The 25953-nt window shown below is 43.5% G+C and overlaps 1 protein-coding gene across 2 annotated transcripts in view; it reads right to left on the reverse strand.

Moving 5' to 3' along the window:
• HECW1 (HECT, C2 and WW domain containing E3 ubiquitin protein ligase 1) overlaps positions 1 to 25953 on the reverse strand; it is a 173179-nt gene that overhangs the window by 98125 nt on the left and 49101 nt on the right. The window lies entirely within an intron of this gene.

Raw genomic sequence — 25953 nt, forward strand, 5'->3', positions numbered from 1 at the left:
AATGTGAGAAGGGAGGTGGGTCTACCACAACTACCTCCCACCAACTTTGGAGTCAAACCAAGTGCCGCTCTGCTCCCGGGAACCCACAGCTCCTCGCCCCTCTTGCCGTTGGGCTTTCAGGCAAAAAAAGAAAAAGAGCATTTATGCAGTGAAGTTCCAGTTTCTGCCAGGAAACAGTAACTAAAGTCCCACTCAGCTGTGACTCATTGCTCAGTATATTAAATATTGTGTATTCAAGCTTAACTTAGAAAACAAGCTGCTCTGTGCCCCCAGAGAGTGCAAAACCTGGGCACGAGAGCACTGCAGCCCAGCTAGCAGGGATTAAACAACCAGCACAGCCAGCAGGTCAAGACACAGATGAGGCCTACATCATAAATATACAAGTTGAATTTAGACACCATTATAAAAAAATGGGCTCTGATGGACTTGACTTTTTGTCATAATCATTTTGTTTCTTACAGACTACTTACATGGGAAAAAGGGTACCGAGTAGAGTAGGACTATGAGCAAATTCCAGTAGAAACATCCCTCCTGGATCACAGCTAATTAGTTGCAATTGCACTTTTGGCCTTCTCAGCTAAGCAGCTTTCAATACATTTATTGAAGCTACCGCTCATTTCTGGATAGAGACACATTTAAATCGGAATACTCGATGTGACTTTGAGAATTTTATGACAAGAACTCAGTAACCTCTACCAGCCAAAGTTGTGATCCCACCAAGAAATGACAACATTTCATTGTCAAGATGTATTTTTCGTACTACATCACTACCTGCCATTTAAACGTTTCTCTGGGTTTTTAGATCTGCCACGAAATCGGTATGAACAGTTTAACAGTCTATGCTTTGAACAGACTGGGGTGGATCTGATGGGGTCCTGCAAATACCAGCCTGTTCAAAACTTAAAAATACGTTGCTATTAAATGACCCTTTTGGGGCCGTACCTACATTAGTGAAATTGTATTGAGACAGTTATACCAGAGTGTTGTCGCAAATACTGACATAGGCAAAGCATCCCCAGCATGGCCAAACCTGCCCTGGCAAAGCCTGGTATTATACAAAGACAGTAATAACACATCCAGTCCCTTAAGTGAAACAACAACAAAAAATAAATTTATTTGCTCCTAAAGGATCCATCAATTGTGTGAAGCAGGTGTACCCCACACCAGCCGGCCGCATAAACAAATTATATATACTCCATACTTTATCCCAGTGCAACTCTCTGAGATGCAGTGCCACATGAAAATTCTCGGCATTTTGATAACGTCTGGCACTTAACCTTTAGTAATCTAAAACACACCACAACACTTTTTTGAAGCTTTTCCAATTTTCTTCCTGGCCAGGCAACCAAGAAAGGGAATGCACAGCAGAAAGGCTGAGGGAGAGAGGCGTTTTATCGTGGGGCTGAGACCCAGGATGTGTCATTAAAGACATCGCACAACGCAGCCAAAGGCCTCCCGCGTAGCTCTGCCATCCCAAACCTCTGCTCCTTGTCCCCCAGCAGCCTGCCGGCACTGATCTGCCACGCTCCCCATCCGTAGCTGCACCTTCTCACCCACGGAACGGGTCCTCATGGATGGCAGGGCAGGTGCCGGAGGGGGCTCGAGAGCAGGCAGACATCCTCTCCCAAAGGAAGGAGTGATTTTGCATGGACATACCCCTGGGAGGGATATTGGGATGGCCAGGAAAGGGATTACACTTTAATATTGGTGTTTCAAGGAATCAGAAGGAAAGGCAAGGGAGGAAGGGAGAAAAGTCTCCCGACATTAAGTCTGATTTTCTGAAAATAAAAAAAAAAGGAAAAAAGCGCTATTTGCCACAGTTCAGATTCACCATTTTCTAATGCAATGCCAGACTGTCCCCAGTAGCGAGGGCAAGGCTAAGAGCACTTGATGCAGGGCAAAGGAGGGCACGTGGTCACCAGCACCACAGCAACTGGGACTCAGTAAGTTCAGGCCTGGGATGGGGAAGTACATGGGTCATACTGTTCCTGCTTGCCATTTATCATGAAAGAAATCCAGACTGGTTTTAGTGGCTACAATATAATTGCATTGGGAATTCCGTCACTGTAAGTAAACCTTTAATTTAATCCCTGGGAGGTGAAAAACTGTCTTCTCAATTACCACTTAAAACATAGTTAGTTGACAGAAAGACATTTATCTCATCACTTGACATCCTATGGACTTGAAGTCCTTGGTATGAAAAGGAACAAATGTCATTCTCCCTCAGTAACTTTAGTGCTCTTTTATGTCCTTGAAGTGAGAGCTCAGTCTGAATTAGTTTATTATTTTTAGTTTATAATGTCATGTTTGCACATTGTGCAGCCCAGCCTAATTATTTCACAAGTCCTGCTGATACAAAACAGGATGAATATGCTTTTATTACATGTTCCTGTCATACCTAGACATGAAGAAGATGGGATGTGAGCTGCAGCTTCAAGACTAGCTGAATCTCTTGGGAAACCAAAGGATTTCTGAACCAGATTCAAACCTCCTTTCGCTTGCCTCACTTGTAATCAGAGCCGGTGTCATTGCCACTGATGGGAGTGCATGCACTCAAGCAGTTAGAGAAGTATCGGTACTTCTTTTAAAATATTCTCCAGTAAACACACACTGTAAAATCTTCTTCTGGTCCGCTACAAAGCTTCCCAATCTGTGAGGCATGGCAAAAGGCAACTGCTGGAGCCTGTGATGGCTATCTGAGAAACACGGGGAGGTCAGATCCAAGCCTCTTGGGACGTGGTGAGCTCTGGAAAAGGTTCACGTTTGGTAGTGCTTTTCATTTTTTCAGTAGAGAGAAAAAAGAAGACCGAAGGAGATGACTGAAAGCTAAAAGTAATCCAGTCTTGTCCTAGTATCGCTTTTCCTTGTGAGTAGTTCCTGCAAACGCTGGAGGGAAGCTACGTGACCCTGAATGAGAAAGGAGACAGGCTTCACACTAGCAAACGGAGCCCTTAGACTCCCTCCCTCTTCAGCCATGCTATGTGTTATGAAAAAAAAAAAATCTTGAGAAATCCCAGAGTACTACAGTCCATCAGCTCTTGCTGAGGCAAAATTCCAAGTCCGTCATTAAAAATTTGTCTAAGCAGAGACTAAGAAATAGAGACTCTCACAGCTAATTAAAAATATCTCCTAAAATACCTTACCCTTCACCAGTTGTACCCAGACATGTGCAAGAGTAACAAGGACAACACTCTTGCTCCTGAAAGTAAAGTGCCTTACAGGGCATACCTTAGGTGCCCCTACTCAGCCTCCCTGTACCTCCAGGTGACGACGAGGTACATACTTTTGGACACAAGTCTAGTGTGAACGCAGGTCCTGAAGAAGACCTTGTAACCTCTTGTAACTGCTTTCCCTGCTGCTGTACTAGAAAAACCTGCTTTTGGGCACCACAGTGACCAGTAATAGTGCAGCATGCTGGTAAAGAGTGCCTTGCACCACTAAGTCCCTTTTAGCGTGTTTGTATATTGTACAGTCCAACTTAATTCTTTTAAAAGTCCTGCTGACATGAAACAGGATTAATATAATTTTATTACACGCTACTACCACAGCTAGACACGCACAGCTGACAAATACAAGCACTTGCTCCTTTTCCCACACACAGCACAGAAACACAGTCATGCGTTAGTCTTAAGGCTCTGTAACACATTTTCCTCTCCAGAAGGGCATTTCTGGCCCCTGCGACCACATGAGGAGATTCAGCAAAGCCAAGCACATTTTCTTTTCCCGTAAGTAGAAGAAACATCTGGTTTAAAAAAAATCTTACAGAAATGCTTTGGCTGTTGGTGAAGAGTATCAGTAGCTTCTGCTGCAAAAAAATTATAACATTTAATGATGTTAATTAAGTTATCTCACAGTATTTCTTACATTTCAAACAGAGGAAACGGCCATGCTATTAAAAGCAGTGCCGAACTACCTGTTCGTATTTGTTGACTTTACAGGGTGAACATCATGGCTGTGACCTAATGCTCCATCCAATCAAGCTCCAATTTTAAAAGGTGCTGATTAAAACCTAGAATATTTTATACTGACAGCACAGATTGTAACTACAGCGATATTTAATTCAGATTAAACAGTCAGGTACTGTAAATTGGCAAAGCTCTAGCCTGGACCATATTATCTATTCACAAGAGCTTCTCTTTAAAAAAAGCAGATCTAAGAACATATCAAAGTATTCAGAGGGGCTCACACTTCCAAACCTGAACGGAAGATGGAAGTCTACAACAAAAGAAAACTAGAAACTACAAAAGTAAAGCAGCAAAGTATTTTCTGTTTGTATACGCTGTCTCTGAGGATGAAAAGCAATAGACGGGAGCATTGCAAAAAGGGCAGGCTGTAACCTGTGCTTGATTCAAACCACAAGTGAAAACCAGCCTCAACTCAGTCTCAAATTGTGCATCAGCAAACAGAAAAAGTATTGTTAGATGTGTCAGAGCTAAAGACGTGGCATTGCAGCGCCGGGCGAAAAGCCAGGCTGTTCAGTAACTGCCTGCACTCTGCCTGCTTCAAGCTCCAGTTCTCTCTTGCCTGCTTTTCAAGAGCACTAAACTTGCCTGTAGATTTAAAGCAAAATAAATAAGGTTAATAGCCTGAATTCAATGGTAAGGAGGAAAAGCAGCAGTTGATGCTTTGTCCCTGTCTCCTTCCATCTGTTCGTATCCCCTAGCGCATCCAAGATGTAAGACGGGTCCAAAACTGCCCAGCACAACGCAGGGGCAGAGTACCAGTTTCCACTCTGCACAGCTTTGCTGATGCCAGTTTAAATCAGGTTGGAGCTATTGTTTCAATAGACCTGTGTGTACGTGGCGTAGGTATCGAGAAAGATTCCTCAAAAAATTATTCTCCCCTAACACAGTTCTGTTGGCTTTTACTGTTGCCCCTTGATTTCACTGAACTCTTAACATCAGGACAACTCTCTAAGCAAGTGGAAAAAGGCTTACATTTTCCACAGCTCAGCAGTGAAGCGTCTTTCCACAGCAAGAGAATATAAGACATCATCCCAAGTTCACGCTTCATATTCTACCGTCCTCTTTAGAGAGAGAATTCCTCAGCAGATCTGCAAATGGGTGAATATTCCCATTTCCTCCCAAGTGCTGAATTTAAAAAGAAATAGTTTGGGAAAAAAATTGACTAAATAAACACAGACCAAGTGCTTCCTTTCTCTCCATCACTCATATTCTATCGTCCTCCTTAGAGAATTTCTCAGCAGATCTGCAGATGGGTGAATATTCCTATTTCCTCCCAAGTGCTGAATTAAAAAAAATAGTTTGGGAAAAAAATTGACTAAATAAACACAGACCAAGTGCTTCCTTTCTCTCCATCACTTGACTTCTTTCACATTCTTGGGAACACAGGGCACACTGGGATGGAAGGGGCAAATTGTGAAAGCAGCAAACGATGACCTGAGCTCCATGACTGTCACTGACAGAATTATGGCTATAATCCCAGGCGCCACATTGAAAATCTAGCCCTAATTAGTGGCAGCGCTTTAGCTACAACCCTCACTCTGTTAACAGAATTACCCAGCTCTTGAATACAAATATTCCACTTATCCTGTTAGCTCGTTAAGCCAACTCTGCAGGCACCATAGTATTTTTTCTATCAGGTGCTTCCAAACAGCAGCCAGTTTCCCCAGCAGCAGCAGCCTAACTCCCTGCTGGGCTCTCCGCAGCTGGCTCACATCCCTGAAGGACTGCGACCACACACACACAATCTTCCCTGGGTGTCACGGTCAGCACCCTTCCACCCTTGTAACACACCTCCTTCTCAATGCCACTCCCTAATTAAGGGGAGAATTTGCCTTTTGTGGGCATATGGCAATTGCCCTCTGTCTGTAGAAAGCTCCTTTTGCCTCATCTTGCAGCAGTGCTCACCGACTACTTTATTTGTTCCCAGAAGACACAAGTTTTTAATTCCAAAAACTTCTCTCCTAGAAACCCTTAAAAAAAGGTAGCACAGAAGCACGTAAACAGTTTTTTTTCCCCATTGAAAGCATTACAAATTCTTTCAGCAGATTTTAGATAAACCCTGGCTGCCAAACTAAATTACCAGAAAAAATTGCTGCTTAGTATCATCAGTAAAGTCCTCTAGAAGACAACTATCAACAAGCTTATGGCAAGAGGACATTCAATGACAGTACGTACCAAGCACATGAGGTCTCCATGTTGGCTTGAAGATATTCCCAATCTAGCCTATGTGGGTAGAATGCTATTTCAGCATAACCAGAAGCTACAATAGGGATGTGAAGAGCAACCACTTCCAATTAAAACAAAATCAAGGATTGAGGCAACAAATTGGTAGCTCCCACAGAGTCCAATATCTTTCTCTTCCAAAATTTTATTAGATTCAGCTTTTTAGTTGTTTCAACAGTTCTGCCTAATAAACTTATGCTATCCTTTGGCAACAGAAGAAAAGCTTTGATTAGAGATTCTGATCTTCCCTCACTCTTTGAAACTTCATTTAAATCAACTCTGAGATTTTCAGATACTTACATAGAATCACGCAGGCATGCGGATAGTCTTTGGTTGTGGTTTCTGGGTTGATGGCTGGACTACATCTAGGCAGCAGGCATTTTTTCTTTATACATAGCAAACTTCTGCTCACAGGTTGGCTCCAAGGCTGCATGCTATTTGATGCCAGTGACCCTTTGAGCACTAACGAATCTCTCGGCAAGTTTAAAGTGCTCCAATGGATGACAGTAGTTTACAGCCCCAACGTGTAAAACAAACTCTGGTCAAGTTAGTGGGGAAGAAGGTTCCTTGCAGTTGCTGAACAGCTTTATGCTTCCCAGAGTTACCATCGTCCAGAAAAAAGCCTCTAAGCAAAGCTGGGTTTACGATCAGATTTATATCAGGAAGCTGCGTAACAGAGGGCAGGACTGGCCCTGTAAACCTGACAGGTCCATACACAGAATATTAATGTGCTTAAGCACTCTGACAGCAAGAGCTACTGGTAAATATTATCCTCTCCAGAACAGCTAAAGAAGACCCTACAACCCACTGGAATAACTGGGAGGTTTGCCACTGACAGGTGAGACAGGCCCAATGGGCACTGTTTGATCCTGTAATTCTGCATAAGATTTGCCCCTGTAGACTCCAAATTCAAACTTTTCAAGAGAACGTTTTGTTCGTACGGAGAACTAAAAAATTGCCACTAACACCTTTCCTCTTTGCACTACAAAATGACGAGAGCGATCAAAACGCAGGGCTTACATTGTGGAAATACTCTAAACTCTGACACCCTGTCCTGGTTTGGCTAAAACAGGACTATTTCTCCTTCCAGGAGTTTTTCTTTCAGTTAAGTCTCTTCTAAGTAACTGCACTGTCTGAAAGTGCAGCTAAATGTTTTTTCAGACACTGTCTGCGTTTCAGGCCTGATAACGCTCGATGTTTATAGTTGCTACTGAAGTACCAGTAGGATTGGTATGCAGAGTGCCCCATGTTTATACTTCTCCCCATGAGAACCAAGGCCACCGCAAGCCCTCTTATGTTAACCAAGTAAAAAGTCATAAAAGGGTCGCACCTGCGGAAGAGTGCAGATAGGACAGGTGACCAAATACTGACCAACGAGGTATTCCATCCCATACACGTCATACTTGGTATAAAGCTAAGGAATCATGGGGGACAGCCCTTTTTCTTTCATGGCCAGCATCCCTGTGGGACTCTGCTCATTCTCCTCCCTCTGATCCCAACCCGTGTATTCCTGAATCCGGTTCCTACCTGCTGCCGAGTCCAGTCCAGGACATCCCGGCACCTGTCAGCACTGTGAGCCACTGCAGCACACAATCCCGTGATCATAATTGGGAAGCTCAATACTGGTTTTATAGTTTTTTTAATTATCATTTCTATTATTAGTAGTATGAATATTATTATACTCTTTTTCATTGTTACTGTTTTATTAAAGTTGTAATGGTCCAACCCATAGGTCTCTCCCTTGTCCCCTTTCCTTTCCCTTCTGGGGAAGGAAGGGGTTAATAGAGAGCATCTGTTACCCGCTTTAACTGCCAGCCCAGCCTTAAACATTGACACCCTTCTCATGTAGTTTGGTTGGGACAAGTACATGGATAAGTACTGCTCACACGCGTGAGAGACAACCACATCCTTCAGCTAAGCTGTATTTGAAGAACGGCTCAATGCATTAGTCTTGCTGTCAACGCGTCTGGACAAGGGAATCGAGTCAATGACCCTTTACGCCATAAAAGAAGCAGCAAGGCAGAGAATAATGCCCATTCTTCTAAATGAATGCCCCAAGTATCAATTCACTATGAATACCATTATTTCCAGAAGTGAATTACAGACTCCTTACTTTCAACCTTGGATCCCACTTTAGGCAGAAATGAGGCAACTGCAGAGATTTATAGTCTGATTTAAAAAGTAGAGAAGTCTCTGCTACTTCAAATGTCCCTTGATCTTCCTGAATTACTAATGAAACATTTCATTCCACAGAGCATTTTTCTAGATATGATGGCATAGAAAGGGTAAAGCTGAGAAGGAAAAAAAAAAAATCTTCTCCTTTTACATTATCTACAGTCACTTAGTTAATGCAGCCTCATTCAGACTCAGTGTTTCTCCTCTGTATCTTCTGGGAGATCCATTAGACCCAGCAGAAACTGCTTATCATACTTCAGTAAACTCATGGGGGTTTTACATTTGTTTGTTCATGTGGTTGGTTTCTATAAAGTTTTCTTTTTAAAAATTGCCTTTGTTTTCCTGTTTGGCTACAGCATTCACTGTTTTGCTTTTCTTAGGTTGCTGCCTTCTAGAGCAGCGGGCTTTAAAAAGTCAACAGCCTTCTCCAGTTTGTGGGAATATTGATTGTAATCAAACTGCCACAGAATAACTGATGTTGGAAGAGACCTCCTGAAGTCAACTGACCCTTTAGTCAAAGCAGGACCAACTTGGAGCCGGCCACTCAGGGCCTTGTCCAGTTCAGCTCTGAGTATCTCCAGGGACGGAGATCCCACAAGCTCTCTGGGCAACCTGTTCTAATGCTTGACTACTGGCTTGAGAAACACAAAAACATTCCTGAGGTCTAACCAGGATGTCCCTCGTTGCAACTTGTGTCTGTGGCCTGCTGTCATTTCATCATGCACTGTGAGAAGAGTCTGCCTCCTCCTTCCCTGCAGTCTCCCACTAGGTAGTTAAAGCATCACTAATGTCCCACCTAAGACTTCTCTTAAGACTGAACAAACCCAGCTCTCTCTCTGCTATTCCTTGTATCTAACGCCAATGACCAACCTGAGGGATGAAGAAAACAGGGGCCAGACTCACCCTGAACATGCCTGGGGTGGGGTGTTACAGCAAACTCGAGGTACGGCAAAGACTTCTGCGGGGAAGCAGCATTTATGAAATCCAATCTCCGGTAACAGTTGAATTCACTACAGCAATTTGGTCATCGCAGAAAGCCTCATGAAGGATTGGGCCTGCTGCATATTGGATGCAAGGGGCTTCTCAACAGAAAGTCATTGAATACGACAGGAGGGAAAATGGATGTCAACTAAATGCAGGAGTGCTGTCACTGCAGAGAAATCATTAACTACAGTGTGTATAATGATGTAACTCTCATAGATCTTAATAAATCAATCACATCTTATCAGCAACAGAGGTGTTTTCTGTTGCACGTGTCAGTTTTGATGGAAATCAGTGCAGAATTCATCTCAAACACTTCAGCCAACTCTTGGAAACCATTCTGTGGAACAGAGCAAGGCAACGCAGAGGTTCATACTCCACACTACCCACATCGCCCTCATCCAGTACTCACATGGAAGAGAAGTGGCTCCCATCCCCACACAAACTCCATGTCCCCTGCCCCCCAGACCCCTCCTCTTGCCAAACACCCTTGCGTGAAAGCAGGTGTCTTCTACAGAAAACCTCTCCCCCTCATCCCCACCAGGACCATTCCTGCCCTCTGCCATGCAAACGGCTCACCCCTTCCTTCCTTCCCGTGCAGGCAGCCTCCACGCTCACTTGTCTGCGGCCGTACGAGTGGTGATGGGTGAGAAGAGGAGAGCAGAGCTGGGCTGCTGCTGCTGTCGTTGCTGGAGCTGGAAGCGACAGTGAGCAGAGGCCGGTGCTCTGCCATGAAGCTGCCTTTCCAGCAGCAGCTCTCACCCTGCTCCTCTCTTCTTTCCTGCAGTAGCAGGAATAAAACTTTCTTGGTCAGTGTCCAAAACTTCGGGCTACATGGAAGGAGGTCTGATCCAAGCCATCTCCTTGGACCATGCCCCCTCAACCAGTCAGAAAGAGAAGAACAAGAGACACCACTTTTCCCCTCCCATCTTGAGGCAGGTTGTGTTGCCAGCCTACAGTGAGACACAAGGGATGACTGCTGAATCTGGAAGTCAATTTTGCCTCCTCCGAAACAGGTAACAGTTTGGCCACTGACTTCATGGCGTTAATATTTTATCCTCTTCTGCTGCAGCAGCATTATACATCCCTGAACTGCAGGACACTGAAGCAGCCTGTGCTGACCCCCCCCATCAATGACACATCACTCTCAGCAGAAAGTGAGGGCATCACGAGACAAACTTGGCAGTTTCCCCCTCCGTTCCTCACCCTCAAAGGCACAACTGAAAAACAGACGTGCAAACCCTGAGCATCCTCTCAGTGGCAGCAGCTCCAAAAAGCATGAAGACTCACACGGTGCTACTGCCTAGCATAGGGAGGGCAAAACCGCTGGAACTGCAAGCTGGTAGCCACAGACATAGCCACAGCCCACCCTCACAGCAAAGTAGGAGTTATCTCACATGCCCAGGTGTGCCTGGCAGCTTTGATCACCCCACTTTGAGGGTCCACGCAGGGAATGCTATCAGCCAGTGCTTTGAGATGCAGCCAAGTGATCCTAAAGGCTGGTCAGGGCCAGAGCCCAGGGTGCTTTTCAGGCAGCCCCGACCTCCTAATCAAGAAGCTCTTCAAAACTGTGAAAGGAAGCAACCAACAAAAATGTGAAAGAAATTAACTAGAGAAGGAAAGACAAAGTGGAAAAAGAAAAGGGGAAAAGAAAAAAAGGCAAAGCTCTATAGAAGAAGAGTGGAAAACAAAGAAAAGAGTAGTAGAGGATGCTATAAGGAAAGCAAGCAATTAATTTCTAAAATTCCAGATCTTCCACATCCTAAAAAATTCCCTTCTTGCCTTTCAGACACATCTCAAAATCCCAAACCAAGCACCAAAAAAACCTCTGAAAACCCTCAACAGTGATCAGTAAACCTGATGGCAGCAGCTTTCATACTTACCCACTGGCAAAGATAAGTTAGATCCTTTCGGAAAAAAACAAGATAAATAAAGAGGCTGCTATTAAAACCAGGGTTTCCTGACAACTAGTGGCACCTCCAGACTTTTCCGATATTAGGCTTAACTATTCCCATATAGCTGAATCAGCTCTCTGGTAACAGGTATCTGCTGCCCTCAAACACTTTACCTCTGGAAGTCCAGCCCTAGTACAGTTGTAGTCTGCTAGACAACAGGTCATAAATGCCTCAGTACCTGAAATACAGTCCATGATACGTTTTGTGAACTAAACTTTAACAATTGTCTAGGGTTAGTTAGGTAGTATGAGCGATGCTGGTGGTCCTTTGCTAAGAATATCGACATATGGTCTAATTCATGTGGTTTATACTTAGGTTCACCATAAAATCCTACTGCATTGCCATGAGGGCAAAAAAGTCTGTGTAAATAAAAATCGGACCCGTTAAGTTAAAAAGGGAACTATGTAAGAACAATTTAATTGCCTTCCGTAGGACTTTACAGATGTAAGAATTTAAGCCTGCTTTTAAACTGAAGATATTAAGCAGGGAAGGGCTGCCTGCTTTCAGCATGGATGGAAACACGCTTGTCTGAGAACTCAGCTACCTAGTTGGGAAAAAAACCCCAGATATTTAATGGAAGCGGAAAACATTTCTCAAGAGATTCAAGGATTAAAAAGGGTCCAAAATTCTATTAAAGAAATTCTTACACACATCTGCTGATATATAACATACTGACTTACACTGACTTCCCTACTCGAATCTCTTTCGTTCTTAATCTTTCATACAAGTAATAATTATAGTGAAAATTATTCAGAAAAGTATGCAATAATATATAACTGTATTCCATCAGCAAAACTATGTTAAGGGAATAAGATTATCCTGTTGAGCTCTTGGAAACCAGGAAATGTAAACCTAAAAAGACAACAGCGAAGTGTTAAGTCCGCCTCTTGATGAATATAAATTGCTGCTTTCTTTTTTTAGCTGTCATTGGTCATAACCTTTTCCCAATATAACATTGCAGGTATATTTTTGGATCACCTGGGTTTTATGAGAAGTTACATACAGGCAATCCAAGATATACTCAAGATTCAGATAAAACATACCTAAAAGCTGAATCATCGGCAGAAAAACCAGGAAATACACAACTGAAAAGTAAGAGTAGAAAACATGAGAAGCAAAATAAAAAAGCAGCTAGGTAGGAGGGATGACATGATCACGATAGGGCTCACCTGCATGTGCAAATAGGCATATACAGACCAGACCCTTTGGGGACCCTACAGTCCAAGGGCAGATACCTGCAGGCACTGGCATGTGCTGGGTTGTTAAAAAACCTTTTAGCTTTCAGCCACCACCCGCTCTTCTCTTTCATCTACTTCGGGTATTTCCACCGAAACAACCTGTAAGTTATGCCACAAACATTCAAAATGACCTACAAGTCCACAAGTCATAAATGTGGGCAAGTTCACCTCACAGCCATCTCTCCATAGTCATGTCTGCTGATTTTCATATAGGTTATCTGAGGGTATGGGTTATTTCAGGACAGATTTTAACTACTCTTTCCTTTTATAAAGGGTCACGCATTGTGAAATTACAATAATGTTGTTCTCTCCCCAAATCTTCCTCCCATCCCCCCTTCTTCCCAGGACTAAGGAGAGCAGACAAGGAAACAAAAGGAAGATATTTCAAGAAAAGTAAGTTAATTTTCTCCTTTACACTGCCTGCTGGAAAACCCTCGGTTCCTGGAAATCCAACCAGGACTAAAGGCGATGGCATCGACCAGCTCCAGTAGAGATGAAACTTCACTGCAGGATTGCACACAGGCAGGTTCAGTACAGGCTGCAGATCTGGCTTTGCCAAGCTTTATGACCTCTTTCTCGCTGTATGGCTGCTGCTCCGAGGTAAAGAAATCCTCCCGGTGCTTGAAAACAGCCACGTTAGGGAATGCCAATTGCTGAAAGTTGCTGCGTGAGAGACTGGGCACGCAATTGCCGGCCTCAGCTTCAGTTCATACCTCGCCTTGTATTCAGACACAAGCGATACGGGTGCGCGGACACAAGAGGAGGACTTGTGCCTATTTCCAGCTGGCCCCAGGGAACGCAGAACCCCTTAGCTTAAGAATATGTGATTCCAATAAAACTTGTGTTTCCTTTGTGGGTGGTTCAGAGACTTTGTAATCTGTACATCTACCCAAGAATTTATCAGCGTTCTCAACTATGCATCAAAGCTTTGTTAAAATTATACTTCGCTTTTGCACAGCAAATTCACCACTTCATTTCTTATCTGTGTGTCCTAAACGTTTCCCTCGTATCTGTCAATCTGCCAGCTACAGCTCTGACTGCACCACAGAGTACCGGGCAGTTTGGTCAGTGCAGCAAGAGTCCCCAGACAAGTCTCCATGCTTTTTTCTGCAAAACCCCCCAAATTTTACTCAACTCTTACAAGTTACTTGCATTACACTCCAAAGCAGCTGTCCAAAGTGTCATGCCTTATAGCAAAATAAGTAAGTTTAAATGGCCAGGCAAGGAAACACAGCGTAAATGACAAGCAAATTGTGTCTAGCCTGTATTTGTGCAACAGTTCACCTAGGCTTTGAGAGAAAGACCCACCGAATAGGCAGGAAGATCTTTATTACTTCAGTGAATCAGGTTTTCAGATTACCATGAGCTACACCAATCGACCTAAAAACCGTAGCCACACCTTTGTAAGCATCTCTCCCTGTGGATTAAGCTTCCTCTTCCCTTCTCTCTTGGCAGTGTGTCTGAGACCCAGCAGCAGATCCTGTTACACAAAGAACCATCTTCAAGGGAATAAGATGAGCCTCTGACATCCTAACGTTGCTTTAGAAATCACAGCTCTCTTAGAAATTTTTGATATTTTAAAAATAAATCCAGAAGCCAGTAATTCCGCTGCATTTACCAAGTTTTCCTGATGTTCTATTTTCATATCATCACAGAGATATCACAAGAGTTTTACAAAACAAGTTCCTTCACTACCCCAGCTCCATCTGCTTATTTTGCCTTGATCACTGTAAGCTCTTAAAGAGTCATTTGGGATTTTATTCATTGCTTCAAATAAGCAGTGAGTTCATGTTTTTCCCTGTACACCTTTTAAAATTTATTCAACTTCTTTGGAAGGCTTATCCACACAAACAGTTGTGTCTCAGCTAATATTTGCATTCCTTCCTCAATGTCAGTCATTTCTTCTTTATTCTAATCTAACGGCCAGGGCTCAGTACGCTCATTTTCCTGGATGGACACGTCAGTCAGAAACCTGGCCACTGTACTCTTCAGCATGGCTAATACTTGCCCATAAGTCCTCTGCTTTGCCTCACCAGCTAATAGGAATTAATAGCAGATTAAAGACTATGACAACAACTTTCATTTGCGAATTCGTAACCCTTTTCTGAAAACACTAATTCTTAGCATACACCTGAGAAGTAACACACCGCTACCCACATCTGAGATGAAACAAAGATGTCTAACAGCAATACTATATAACAAAGCCAAACAAGACACGAAAAAAAGCTAAACTCATTTGAAATTGCAGGTACTAAGGATGGATCATAATTACCCAAATTAGAAACCGCACAATCAGAATTCACACATTAACTCAGCTAGTCTTGAAAAAGTGTCCGCATGGCCTTACCGACAACCAGAACACAGGCTTCTTGTCTGGACGAAAGCGCAATGCCCTCCCAGAAACACTGGACTGCAAATTACTTCCTAGGTCGTGGAGTCCAACAGATACAACAGTTAGTACATCTCATCCCAAATGAATCAGATTTCTTAGCTAACTAATACCATTTCTGCTCCAAAAGTCTTCTGCCCCAGTTGCAATTCTAGACAAAACCACATGGTTGTCATCCACACTCAAAGTTCCCTCTCTCTTCCTGCATGGTTACACAAATACACAAAGAACTTCCTCAACTCAATGAGCACTGGACGATATCAGAGGTCCTGAAAATGCTTGCTCATGCCTTCAAGAAGAATCTCATTTTGTATTAAAAATTGCGCAAGAGAAGATGCAGATGAGAATCATGCATCACCTGATCTACATGCTTTTAAAGTACCTTAGAAGAACTTGAGAAAAAGGAAAGATAGTGAAGCTATAAGCGATGCTAACTAGCACACAGATGGGATATCAAGAGCTTATCTCCGTCTTCATTAATCCTGGAACATGGGAGAAGTCAAGAAAATCGAACAACAGTAAATTCAAAATTGAGGAAAGCAAGGATTTTTCTTCTTGCAAGGCCTAATTAAAGGGAAAAAAATTGTTACTCTGGGGACACAGAAAGTGTACAATTGCTAAGTCTAATATTACTTCCCTGTTACAGTGACTTGCAGTCGTCAAGCATCCCTCTTGCAAGAGCGACACAAGTTTTTCCAACAGCTAGCCCCCTACGCCTACCCAGGGCACACCGAGAAAGGGCAGCTGCTGAAAACGTCATGGCCAGTAACAGTCATGATGTGGATAAGCAGTTCTGGAAACGTAACGGAGCACAGAAAACCAAACCCTGGCATTTTCCTCTCTGTGCCTCATCAGGCAGTACTGCAGACATACCTAATTTGACCCAGAGGATTTCATACCCATGCGCTGCAGGATTTTTTGTAGCTTCCACAGTCCTGGGTGTTGGACTAGCTGCACACCGGAGAGGTTTCACCCTGGCACCATTCCTGTTGCTTTTTTTTTTCCTGATTGAAAAGTATGGCTGTTTTTTTTTTAATCAAGACTGTGCCAAGTATAAATAGTGCTTTCACTAAATAATACTCAAAGGCACACAAAAAATGATTAGGACACAACGTTCTCTTCTTTAATGCATTAGCAGGCCTGTAGAGCACCCGGAGAGACTCAGATCAAAGTGTACAAAATTGGCAGTAACAAATCAAACTGATAAATGCAGGGGGAAAGGGCAGAAATAATCTGTTTTGTAAAGCAACAAAGCAAATCTTTTTGCAACTTCTGAACTGATACGTGCCGGAAAGGCGCGTCATGTAGCCTAAATCACCTCTAACTCATTTATCTGGTGTTCACCCACAAGCAGATTCATGCCCCACGCAGCAGGCGACTCCTAGAAGGGAGGAAGCAGGAGGTGCCTCCTTCAGAGTTCTACCACCTTCACCTCCAAAGTGCACTCCGCAGGTCTCAATCCTTCCCTCCTCCTTCAACAAAACTAAAATATCTGCTCTCAGACCCACTGTATAGTTTCAAGCACTGCACTGTTTTTCATCAATCTGACCAGATGCAGGAGGGAGTATGTAAGAATATAAAAGGCCAATGCACAGATGATTACACTGGTGCGGTGTGCTGAACAGTCACTGATCTTGCCATAATTTACTAAACTACAGAAGGGAGTAATACAATGTGCAGACTATTAGTACGGCTATTATGTGACCATAACAAGAGACATTCAGAAAGCAAGTGGTTGGGAAATACCAGACACGTATTGAACCCATTAACAAATAAATGGCTTGTGTAATGATCTTCTTGGTGTTGCTGAAATAAAATTACCCCAGTTCCCATCTGTCATGCTTTTTATTTCTTCACTTCAACTCTGCGCTGCACTGCAAGTCTGCTAATTAAACCACTCAATCTACATTTAGAAGTTCACACAGGATCAGATGCCCAGTAAGGTTAAATTCGACCCAAGCGTTTTCTTCGAAACAACCTGTGTAAAGAAACCAGGGCAACAGGGAAAAGCCCCAAATCGGTGCGACTGATCTGGAAAGCGAAGAGCAGGCTGTGGCCAGTGATACCTAGGGATGGCTCAGCAGTTCCACACTTAGCACTGTTTAATCAGAGTCCATGAGAGGGCAAGAAGTTGACAACATTTTAATGGGAGAAATGCAAATGGTGGCCTTAACCCTGCTTTTTGTCCTCTCCCTACAGCGCTTTTCCTTCTGTCCCTACTCTGCTTTTCTGACTGCACAACAGCATGTTCTGGCTACCACAGTAAGAAAAAGTCTGACGGATGAACACTTAAAGAATTATTTTGCTTAATAACGTAACAGATGCCAGCTGCTTCTTATGTCATCTCCTCCCTGTTTAAATCCATTGCAGCTATGCCTACAGCAGTGCATTATATATGAAGCCACCACGTGCTTAAGCATGCCTGCACTGGTAAAAGATGACTAAAGATGACAATGCCAGGACCTCTCCAACTTCCACTTCAGATCACTCACGTTCCACTCTTCAGTCCATCGAACAGGACACACGTCCCAGTCACCCTGCCCATACAGGCACCCTTTCTCTGCTTCAAGTGCCTCGTACTCTGCCAGGGATACATCTGATACGTAAGACTAGCTCTTTCATGCTCTAGTACATTACCTGGATTCACCACGGGATGCAAAAGGGCACTGGCTTTCAATGCATCAGCAATACGTGCAGAGTCGCAGCTTGACACAGCATTCTGTGTCGATCGTTTCAAAGCGGCAGGGCCGGCGTGCTGAACATCCTCCTCGGTGACAAGTACCGCACTCGAGAGAAGCACCACGCTGACCCGCTGCCCGGCATCGCACTCACACCACACAGACGGCTCTTTTCCCTTCTCTCCTAGATGTGCAGTCCTTGAAGCCATGTGTGAAATATGCAGGCAATTTAGTCCAGAAAAAGCCCTGAAGAGTATTTTGGGTGCATTTCTTGCGTAAAGTCTTTTCCTATCCGTTCTGATTTTTGGCACCAAGCCTAATTTTAGGTGCTTGTATTTGGAATTCCGTTACGATGATCCAATACACTACACCTCGGTCTTTCATACAGACAGATTAGGAAATTACGAAGACTGCAAAATTAAGTAACATCTAAATACTCAAACAGCTGTGTGCTGGAAAACAGACGTTCCTGCTGGGTTGGAACAATAAAAAAAGAACATACCTGTGGTGTTGAGAGTTACGGGCTGCTGCTCAGCAAATCAATGCTGATGTTTCACAAGGAAAATTGTAACTCCGCTGCTCAATTTGTGCTTGTTAGATAATAAATAATAATCTCTCATAAGTGGTGTAACCCTACAAATGGGTGGTGATAGGAGTTTGAACCACAGTGAGCTGAAAAAGTCGATATGAAGATAGGGGAAAAAAGCCACCAGGTGCACAGAAGTGGACCATTTGTCACTGTAGCTACTGACATATCTGAAATCTGTCATAATGAAAATGCTGCTTGAAGTGACTCTACTTGCTAGTTCTAGTCTGCTTTGAAAGATTCTGCCAATTTGGAACAAAATCATTAAACATTTCCTGTAAAGTCAGTGGAGTTTCAGCACGTGCTCCGCACCTGTACTGAATCAGGACTGTAAAAGCCAGTACTATCGGACTACACTCAGAAGAGGCCTCCAGTGCAAATAAGTTTTCTTAATATTTAAAGAAAAACTCTTGCTAGGCATCCCGATTTAAGATGCGAGTAGAGGAAATAAAAGGAAGGAAAAGGTTATTATTTATAACACAGTGACTATAGTTACGCTGCAGTCAGAAACCAATTACACCCTGGTTACGCTTTCCAACTCCATTAGTTCATAAAAATGGAGCGCTCGCTACACGACAGGGTAATTGCAGTGTAAATACAATAGCCTTTATGTATCTGGATACTGAAAAAACACCTGTCTTACTGAGGTGGCAATAAGAAATAATTTGGACATGTCATTAACCTTCAAATTCTTAGAATCAGTGCTAATTACGATATAGAAAAGCATAACCAAAAATGTAATTACATTGAACTAAGGGCTTAACTACGCAACTATTAGGAGGCTGCTCATGTGAGTACGCTCGGACATAACTTAGTATCGTCAAATCGGGCCGTAAAACACTACCACGGTTTTATAATGAAGCAAAACAGAAGTGAAAAAATGAATTCATGACATTTTTCAGCTGTAACAAATGTGCTGAGGGTTGTTCTCACACTAAAAATCGTTCCCATGTATTTTGTAGCTAAGGGGGTCAAATCCTGCCAGGAAACCCACCCTTCCCTCCGAGTGCACGGAGCTGTAGCTGGTGTAACAGCTAGTCTATCCATTCAGCGCATACTGCCCTGAAGCTCATTCTTCAATTAAGGCTTTAGTTAATATACAATATAAAGTGTGGAAAACAATAGAGTATTAACGAAAACCTTTCTGTATTAGCCCTAATCCTTTCCTTGCTCTCTAACTTCACCTCTCCAGAACGTTTCAAAGCAAGCGTACAACGAGCGCACACAGGACTTTGTAACATGAAGGCGCTAATGTTTCCTATGCACGTAGTAAAATCTGTGCCAATTCCCTACAAAGAGTTACTACTACACTTCTTTCTTCTACCTCTGACCAGCTTACTGTGAGCTATTACACTTCCTTAGCTCCACACACCATCATGTTCTTTTGTAGACAAGCGACCAAAATGCTCCTCGCGTGCTTACGGCAAACCGACGACACGCAGAACTTTCTGTTCAAACGCTGAAGCAACTCCCCAGTCAACGTAAGAGTTTCTTTAAATTCAAAGACTTATGCTCTCATGTTACACCGCTTCATGACGTTAGCCTACACTGGTGGCAACATACGAGTACATAATGCAGGTGGGATGTGGCCAGCACTGCTGCTATCGTGAAAGAAATACCGCATCAGGAGAAAACCTAAAATGGGCAGGTATTTCCGACAGATCAGAAGCCTACACAGATCACCTTCCTCCCACAGTTTATGGATCAGCTACTTTCCAGAATTATTCACCTCCAATGATTAACCCATAGAATCCACTCTCTTTCGGCAATTGCTTCTTAGCATATACATTTTCTGTCAGATGCCCTTTTACATTGGAAAGGGACTGTACCCTGGCAGAGAGCAATTTTTATTTGACTGCTTACGTCTACGCTTCCTTCCAGCTGAGTGAGTATTTCCAGTCATTTCCCCTGCTCATTTCGCCTCGACTTTTTCATTCCTGAATGACTCTATCTCCTTTGGAGGTAACAGGACAAGACCTATAGAGGGACGGGTAGAATATAGGTGGTACTAACAATGCTACTCCTTACCTTGCCTTCGAAGGCAGCTGCAAGCTGGGGGAGCTCTGGCTACTTCTCATCTCAAGGAAAGGAGAGAGGATTACTCTTGCTCACTCCTGACAAATCCGCAGTCACCTAAGCACAGTCATAGCTTCCAGAGAAGTGCTGCTTCCCTCCCTGGAAATGCTGAGCCTTTCAAGCTACACCACTTACACTTGTTAAAAGATGTACCTGGCTTGCATTCTTCGCTGTGATTAATTACAGCAGCCTGATGTCATGTTTTCCATAAACTTTTTTTTTTTAACCTCAGTTGCTGAACAGTGCAGAAGCCACTAAAATTTTCTGCTCCCTCTTTATCCTCTGTTTCTTGAAGTATAATTATTCTTACACTCTCAAACTCAGGCTGTTAGATTCATTACACGGTGATGCCCCAGAAACACAGACAGTTTTAAAACTCACCTATCACAGAGTAAGACACGAAGTGAAAAAGAACACACAGCTGAGGTTTTTAAATCCAGTCTTTGGAAAGAATAAGAGATACGCCCGCACAACTCTCATAAAATCCCAGCTTGCAGCACATAGATGGAAATGAGGCAGAACACTTCATTACCAAACACTCCTTGGCAGCCCACGCTCTGACGTGACAGCACGTAATGCAAATATGTACAGCGGGAAGGCCTCGGGAATGATCCCGCACCACCAAATGGCAGCGGCTTACCAAGCAGTAGTAATTCCTGCCGTGGGAAACCCAGCTGAGGCAGCATTTCCACACAAACACAACACAGAGAAGGTCTCTTTCAATAATTAGCTCCAATTTACATAGCTTTCCCCACGATGCTAAGTGTATTTGACGAGTGCCATCGTGATCTACGAGACAGGAACAGTGGCATGAAAGCTCCAGAGGTTCGATCAGCCAGGGTTCCTTTGCATCTAATACACAGCGAGTGAATGCTCCCAATTTAGTGAAGACATTTGTCCTGAGGCTAAAACATTGATTCTCCACTTACTGTTTTTTAATTGCGATGTATCCAATTTATCTTTTTAGGCTATAAACTCTTAGGGGAAAAGGTTTTGTGGTTTGGTTTTTTTTTTGGTTTTTTTTGTTGTGTTTTTTTCCCCCCCCCCATTCTGTATGCTGTTCTCATGCCAGCTTTATTTTACTGCCAAAGAGCCACGTTCATGTTAAGTCATTTTCACACTAGCAAGATAACACACGTTCCTATTGCTAGAATTAATTGCTGTAACTTGTATTGTTTTTCTACAACAATGCCTGATGTAAAGATGAATTAGTGGTGACAACATTACAAATAAACAAAGAGTAACAAATAGAGGAATGTTCCAGATGTTGTGAAAATGTTCTTTTTTACTGAGAAAACTGTTTGCTCATCCATACCATGGTAACGTTTATGCTTTAGTAGTGTAAACTACTGCGCATAAGCAACACTGCTTTCAGGATGCCACTAGTCCAGAAAAAAAGCAGGCAGTCAGGACGTTCCTTTTTTCCAGAATTGCAGGTGCTCCGTTTTACTGCCATCACCCCCAGGCCTATCTGCTGCCCCAAATTCACGTTTACGCTCCTGCCACGTATGAACTGGCCAAAGTGCACAGCCCTTTGTTCCCAGATATTCCAGCATGACGATTCACAGGCGATAAAACGTGACAGGACTTTTCACCGAACAACGAACTGCAGGGCATCCTAATCAGCAGACGAGGCAGGTCTAATAACTGGGTTACAGCGTAAGGAGAGAAACTCAAATGGAGCAGAACGTTCATAATACAAGAAACGCGAGATGCTACTCAGCCTAAAGCACCATCGGTGCTACACAAAGACATCCAACTAACACAGCAACTTTTTTCTTTCCCTTTGGAAGCAGGATTCCTTTTAACTGCCAGTTAAAGACAGTCTCAGCAGCTCATGAACAAGAACAGCAACCGCTTACAGCCCTCAGGGTGACTACTTCCACCTTCTTTTCCCTTTTCAATCGCAGCAAACCACAGGCACACAGGCAATGAAGGAGGTTGGTTTTTTTAAGCTGTGGTATTAGGATACTGCTGGTTATCGGTGTTCGCAGGTCTCGCTGACAGACAGGATGGGACACGCACCGAGCAGCCAACGTGCCAGCTGCTGCCCCGCTGCGGGAGGTGCCACGTGTCCGGTGGCTCGGACAGAACCCGCTTGGGTGGCTCTGGCATCAGCTGCAGATGAGTCTGGGCTAGCAGTGAAAACGCCGTCCCCAGAAGGTCACCTGTCCCCAAATGCTGCCTCTCAAAGGACACCTGCTCTGGATCTCTTTCCTAAGCTGTGCCAAACAAAAAAAAGTCTGCTTGTGTCAAATACACAAAGCCTCGTTCCCTCTGTCTCCCTACTGACAGCCTAAGCTTCAGGGTGAATTTGTGATGCCGTCACTACAATCGCAACACTCCCTTTGGTTCAAGGCAACTAGCTTTTCAAAAAACTTCAACCCCGATACTCACAGCAGGATCCCTATTGAGTTTTTTTCCCTGCCAAGCTATTATTTTAACACACTAACATCCCACAGCCACTGCTAAAACTCCCACTGACTACAAAAGAGGGTAAATTTCCAAGCACAGACCACAGGATTCCCTCCTCCAGCAGACAGGGTGTGCAAGAACCTGCTCCAGGGTCTGAAGAAGGTTCCCTCTGACCAGAGCCTCTCTCTGCAGCCAGGCCACAGCACTCAGAAGACCACGGCTTTTGCTGGTACTGGGAGAAACGTCATGCCCAGGACCCTGGGGCAGTGCTCTGGATCACTGGAGCGATAAAAACAGCTGAGGAATTCGATGCATCCAATTCAATCACGAAGGGCCCTGTGTGTCAAGTCTCAGTAGGGTAAGAAGTCTCAGGGACCTCAGATGAGCTACAGACTCGGCGCAAGGCTGTCGCAGCCCTTAACTGATCACACAGAGGAACAGGGGAAAATAAAACAAGCTACTGCTCCCCTGCTCAGTTGTGCTTAGATTACGATTCAAGACGCAGGAAAATGAGATTGGGCTGTGCCCCCAGTGCACTTCACTGCGGAGCCACTGCAACAAAGATCAGGAAAGCTCTGCATTTACTCTCTGGCTGACAATGGATGAGCACAGCAAAGTACAAACCAGAATATCTGCTGCTTCATTTGGACAGGAATTTTCTGATCATTGTTCCAAGCCATTACTTAGAAAAATATATGTTTTAAAATAGATATTACCAGTTTACTTTGGGATTTCTTGAAGACTTTCTCCCTCTCTCCTTCCACTCAAACAAAGAGTCTGGAATTCACCATCAGTGAAATCACAGTAAAAGGTGAGTGCCTATATGTGTTTGCAGTTGTAAGGATAAAGTCTGTACTTTGCATGGTGCTTCCTCAACAGTAGCCAAGTGCAGAGGCACACAAGAACCAAGAAAAGGCTAGGGCTGGGGAAATCCCTTATCATCCCCTTCCTAATCTGTGCAGTGAGAGCAACACCACTTGTCAACGGTGCAGGATGCTGTGAAACATTCAAATACTTTAGCAATAAAGGTTGGACACGTACTGCAGAGAGCCAGATGGAGAAAGTCATCTGATGGTTTCAGCTGGGACTGGACTTGGGAGCATCATACTTAGCTGAAAGCCTTCAGGGCAGGCACGGACCAGTCCAATATTTTTCTCTAAACTCTAAAGGAGTTTTCAGATCTAGCACTGCTTTTCCTCTTGCACTCTACAGGAGGGTCCATCGAGGTTCATATTGCTTATCATCCCTTGCTTTTGTTGTCTTCACTTCTTAGTAATTACCTTACAGTGCACCAAATATTTGTCACACAGCAAAAAAATGAAAACAGCTGAGAAACTGATGCTGCAACTACAACACCACCAGCCTCTCTTGTCTGCAAAGGAAACCAGCAAAAACCACACAAGTTATTCTGCAACTGAGAAAGGCAAGAAAAATTAGAAGATGTTGTGAAGAGAATGTCATTTCCAACGATACTGGTTTGGCCCTCAAATAGAAAACTGTTATGTGATACCACTTTTAATCTTTTTTATTTTTTTCAGTCATGTACAGTATACTCAGTTGAAGATGATAATAGGTGGTTCTCATCTGATCTCTGTGAAGATCAGGAGCACTGAACGACGAGGACTTTCTTTTAAACGCAACTCCTGCTCAGCTGGAAGTGAATGGTTGCTTTATTTCCCCATATATGTATGCCTCAACTGAAGAACTTGGAGGGATTACATATTTGCATATTACAAAGGCACAGGTCCTCAGACATTCTTCTATTAACTGAAAACATATTGCTGATACTTAATAATGAAAGAGTAACCTTTCTGTACTAGACCTGAAACATTTGCTTAATTGGTTCAAACTCAGGTCTAAGACATGGATGTGAATCCTAAAAAAAAATTATTCTAATCTCTCAGCGCACTGATATTTATTCTTGGTTGGCTGGCTCACCTTTCAGAAAAGGCTGGAACTAAATCAATGACACAGACTGTATGCCCAAATTGATGGCGTACCTTGATGGGAAATGATCAGAAACTCCTGAGTCAACAAGACACCACTCACTCCAGGCTAAAAAGAACTTTTCAGCATCCCACACAATGAAGATATCCAAGGCCACATCATAATGTTCCTCTGAAGACAGCTCAAGGAAACTCTCCAGCCTCCGAAACTGATGAATGGCTTCACCGTAAGCACGTCAGAAAGGTGCATCGAGACTTGGATGCCTTTTATTCCTAAGACACAGCATCAGCCCCTACCCACCACCCAGTTTGTAGTTGTTGTGTGCATCAAAAGAAGGCATAGAGAAACCACCAAAGTCTTTACATGGGTCAAGGGTGAAAAAATTAATCCTTCCTGGCCCTGGTGCAATCAGACACAGCCAACACACAGCATGGGAGGCACTTCAGCCTTTCTAGGAATACTAACCTGAGACTATTTAAAAAAGAAAACAAAAAAGGAAAAAAGAATAAGCTTTAAAAATGTAAGCTTCAGTGATGTCCACTGAAACCCACATACACTCACAGGTAAGGCAGTTCTTTCCTGAACCCGTTTTCCAGACTAAACAACATCTGAGCTAGTCCCTTTTCTAATGCTGCTTGGACTAAAACTCCTCAGCTCCTGCAGATCTCTGGCAGTGAAAGACCGTCAGCGAGGCCAGACAATGTTTGGAGGTCAGCAAGCCTCTCCAAGGGCTTCTAAAAAAATGTTTTACTCTCAGGGTGATCAATTCTCTAAAACCAGGCAAGATATATAGCTTTTTAGAGCCATTTGAGCCACAGAGCTTTGCTAACCTCTAGCAAATCAAAATTGCTCTCAATGAAGCCTCAATTTGTCAAAAACCACGTTCAGTCCTTTGATGGATTGGGTCCCGAATGTCCACTTCTTACCACTGATGACAGCATGTCACAGCGTCACTGCTCCTAGAACTCAGAGGCACTGCTGTGAAAACGCTCACACCTTGATTTTAAAAAAAGCACCTTAAAATAGGAAAATGTTATTCCTTTTCTGGACACTTACTGTACTTACCTCCCAAGGATTCCAAATCCTCTCGAGGTATCACCCAAGCCTCACAACACCCAGCAGAGAGAAGATAACTTTATAGAAGAGGATACAGCTAGGACGTGGGGCCTTCCCCAAATCAGAGAGGTTAGCTGTGACTGATTGAGCGCTGAATCGACATTCTCTTGGTCCACAAATCCACATCTTAACTGAAAGACTACCCATTTCTCTGTACTGCAGTGCACTAACAGCAGTATTATGTTTGGTTTGCACATAAAAGTATACAA

Source organism: Cariama cristata, unplaced genomic scaffold (assembly GCF_000690535.1).
Source record: "Cariama cristata isolate BGI_N322 unplaced genomic scaffold, ASM69053v1 scaffold5652, whole genome shotgun sequence".
Lineage (NCBI taxonomy): Eukaryota > Metazoa > Chordata > Aves > Cariamiformes > Cariamidae > Cariama > Cariama cristata.